Consider the following 4,434-nt stretch of genomic DNA (forward strand, 5'->3'; position numbering starts at 1 on the left):
CTATAGTTTAAAAATGCAGCTGAGCTGGACTGAGGTGTATATCATGCTGGGTAAAGTCTCTTCACAATCTAGATGATGTATAGTGATTCAATGTATGAATAATAATAAAAATATATATAAAAAACTGAAAAAAACAAAGAAAAGTGCATGTGAAAATACATGAATAAACTTAACTTTTGTGTCTGCAGGTGCACGCCATTGCAGTACTCAGGAACAGCCCATGGAAGAATCATATGAAGAGGTGGTAACTAAGGACGTAGAGCAGGAGTGGACATGTTTGGATTTCCAACAGCTACCCTGCTGGACTGTCATGGAAGATACACCTAGAATGTAACATTGTTCAATGTGATGACAGAAGCCCACCACAAATATGATCATTCTGAGGCCACAGGATCCTCATGCTTGGATTTCCAGAATTCTTTCAGAAGAGAGAAGCTGGAACAAAAATCCCCAGATCCTAAGACACTACAGGAAGATTTTACCTGCAGTAAGACAGAAAGTCTACAAATGTGAAGAATGTGGAAAATCTTTCTGGCAAAAAGGTAGTCTAACATTACATGAAAGAATCCACACTGGTCAAAAACCTTTTGAGTGCACCCACTGTGGAAAAAGCTTCAGGGCCAAAGGCAATCTTGTTATACATCAGTGAATACACACAGGAGAGAAGCCCTATCAGTGCAAGGAGTGTGGGAAAAGCTTTAGTCAACCAGGTAATCTGGCCGTCCATGAGAGACTTCACACTAGACAGAAACCCTACGAGTGTGCTATTTATCAGAGGAGCTTATGGAATCAAAGTAACCTTGCTGTTCACAGGGGAGTTCACAGCCATAGATATGATCAGTTTTGAAAACCCTTTAATCATAAAGGAAGCTTAATTGTTTACATCAGAGTCCACATCAGCCTGAAGCCATATGCCTGCAGCCAGTGCAGAAAGAGTTTCCACACAAGGGGGAATTGTGTTCTGCATGACAAAATTCACACAGGAGAGACATGCTATCTGTGTGTCCAATGTGGAAAAAGCTTCACCCAGAGAGGGAGTCTGGCTGTACACCAACGAAGCTGCTCACAAAGGCTCACCCTTTGACCACTCTTCAAAGGAAGTTTATTTTATGAATTAAGAATACAAAATTATCTGAGATCAAGCAACCTATCCAATTCTATGGAATTAATGGAGAATCTTTTGAGAAAGACCTTCACCAGGTAGGGCAAACTGACTTCTCTTTTCCCCCAAATGAGTATGAAAAATAAATGTCTTATTTATTATCATTAAAGTGAATAAATAAATAAATAAATAAATAAGTAAACTTGAAAACACTCTATGAATACTCAATTCTATTATGTTGGAAAGAGCTCACACATTTGGAGGAAAATCTGAATCAAAGGGAAATCCCTTCCTTCCTTTCTACCTTCCTTTCACAAGTATTCATTGAGGGATGAATCTGGGTCAATAAGGGCCATAGGCACTTAGCCTATAACAGAAAACAAGTTCAATGGAGTCCTTATCCCCAGGGATAATAATGAGAACAGAAGCAATACATGATAATAAACCTAAACAAATCTCTCTAGAGATAAATGGATAATTTAATGGGCATTTAGGACTTAAAAATGAATTGAATTTTAATTTTGTCACAGATGCATTAAAATTTCATTTATCAAAAGAAATAATCTATCATGGCTTTTGAAGATACTTCAAGTGGAAACTTGAAGAGCATAGTTACAGATACTGAATTAATTCCATGTGGTTTTTGATGTCTAATAATTTTGTTTTTATTTCCTTAAAGAAATTAAATAATGTTATTTAGAACTAATTATTACTTAACTAATTATAACAATTGAAACTTCCTACCCCACCTGTGGAATATTTGTTTGGCCAGAATAGAAAATTTCAACATTTTATTCAAACTCATGAAAAGATCCCAATGACTTTATTATAGATCTCAATTAACTAAATTATTTAACTGTCTTTAGAAACCTCTCTTGTAGAGCATTAAGGGGTGGGGAAGAATGGGAAAAAACTAATAGGCTAATTTATCCATTACAGGATTATCATGAGTAAATATATTATAAAAATATTGAAGCAAGTGGGAAGGAAACAGAATTTTCTTCCTTTTTTTTTTTCTTGTTTTTTAAATCTTATTTTGCCAGGGGGAATGTATAATTGCCAGAGAATACAGAAAGACAAAGACAAAAGAGGGAGAAAGCATCCCTCCCCAAATGGAGTGTGGTCATACCACAATCCCTTTTCCTCCATTTTTCCATCTTATCATGGTTAGGACATGAATGCATAGGCATCCAACATGTTTTTTGGACTGCCAGGACTGAGACTTGAAAGACGTGGTCAGCCAAGTGGGATCCAGCTTCTCCAACCACCAGGCCGTGGATGCAGCCCAAGAGACAGAGTTTAAATTAAATAAAAATTATTTACAAACGTGGTGGCTTGAAAATCATGCCAGATATGTATGTGTGCTTTCCCAAAATCCTGAGAGGAGACTAGGAGGAGAAGGAATTGCAGCATGGCCATCCACCCTAGGGGGTGATAGCTTACTTTTCCCTCTCACTGTCCCTCTGGTGAGCACACATGCCTTATGGCAAAAACCTAAAAGAAATAATAATAATACATTTAAAAAAAGAAAAGAAAGACAAAATAAATTCTCTTTATTCATCCTTAAGAAATGACTTGTCTCCTTATCGGGATCAAGGCCCAAGTAAAAGTCCAAAGCTTCTGTGTCTTCCTGAAATAAAATCTTTACTTATTATAGCTACAGGATCAAGGTTTCCAAAAGCCAAACCCAAAGTCAATTTCTGCACTTGGCTGAAAAATAATACAAATTAAATTTCTACCCTCACAGAATTTTTAAGTTTGTTAGTATCTGATTGTGAAGGAGTAGAATTCTGGGGAAAAAAAAAAAAAAAAAAACAGAAAACAAAAAACAACAAATGATAAAATGCAAGCAGATTCTGATGAAGCTGAAATCAAAATCCGAAAATCTGCCAAGTGTACAAAGCCAATAAAATAATTTATTGCTCTACTCTTTTACGAAGTTCCTATCTCTTCACTTGTAGAAATTGTAATAATGTCCTATGAGGCAGTTATTTTACAAGGACTGCTTTTTATTTCCCTCAGGACTTACCACTACCAAAGTAAAGACTACTGTTCAGAATGAAGTTCATGCTCCCTATTTGTGCAAAACTCCCATTAGTGGTTTTTTGTTTGTTTGTTTGTGTGGTATTTTTTGTCTTAGGGCCCATGTGCTTGCCAGAGAGAGACAGAGAAAGAAGGAAAGTGAGAAATCATCCCTTAGGGAAAATGGTCACACCATAAACTCTTTACTTCCCTTTTCCTCTTGGGCATGCACACACATGTGTCTGACATGATTTTCAAGCCACTGGTTCTAGGACTCAAATGGCAGAGTTGGCCAATTGGGATATAGTGCCCTAACCATTATGCCACCTGCTGATTCCTCTGTCAGCTTTTTTATATATGACCTGGTAGTTCAGACTAAGCAGAAATCTTAAAGATATTTTATATGAAATAAAAAGAATAAGAAAACTACCAATCAAAAACTAACAATGGTAAAAATAAAATATAACTACAAAATTTGGGAAAAAATTCAAACAAACAGATGATGAAGAGGGTAGAAACAAAAAGGAAAGATATTGTATCCATGAAGCAAGAGCAGAGTATTATGCAAAGAACAATCGAAGAAGAAGAAAGAGGTTATGGAATTAAATATAAAATGGCAAAACTGAGAAACTAAATAAGAGATTCAAAATATAAAGTAAGATTTTACAAAATAAGTAAAAGATATCAAAACATGAACAAAAGGTTAAGGAAATTAGAAGAGTTGTATGGTAAGACCAATTTTCATATAATAGGAAACTTAGAAGGAGAAAATGGAGAAAACCAAAATTTAAAAATTGTCAAAAAAAAAAAAAACTCAAGAAAATTTCCCAGAGCTTAAAAACTTTAATTTTCATATTGAAAAATGTCCACAGAGGCACTCTGTGAAATAAATGAAAGCAAAACCCACAGGAGTACAACATTGTGGAATTTCAGAAAATTTAGAACAAGAAAATTCTGACCACTTACAAAAAAGAAAAACTTAGCTTAAGAAATAAAATCCAGAAACAAGATGTAATCAGTTTTCTCATTAACAAGCCTTGAAGCTAGGTGATTATACAGCAAGGTCCATGCCCTTTATTGGAAGCTACTGGACAATGTGTTTCACTAAAAATAAAAAGATGTGAAATATACAAGAGACATGCAGGGAATGCCCAGAATTATGGTCAGGAAACTCTTAATGTAGAGCACATCCAGGAAGCAAGGAGTTCTTGGAATAAGTAAGGTGGCTTTGAGATTTGTCTCCAAATGGTGAAATCAATAGAATACATGTAACATGTTTCAACTTTATAAGAATTACACAAACAGGAAAC

General features: G+C 35.3%; 1 pseudogene; it reads left to right on the plus strand.

The window, feature by feature from the left end:
* Positions 1-248: 248 nt before the first annotated feature.
* On the plus strand, positions 249-1,142 carry LOC106734325 (zinc finger protein 32 pseudogene; annotated as a pseudogene).
* The last annotated feature ends 3,292 nt before the right edge of the window (positions 1,143-4,434 follow it).

The sequence above is a fragment of the Tupaia chinensis genome, unplaced genomic scaffold (assembly GCF_000334495.1).
Source record: "Tupaia chinensis unplaced genomic scaffold, TupChi_1.0 Scaffold000014_1, whole genome shotgun sequence".
NCBI lineage: Eukaryota > Metazoa > Chordata > Mammalia > Scandentia > Tupaiidae > Tupaia > Tupaia belangeri.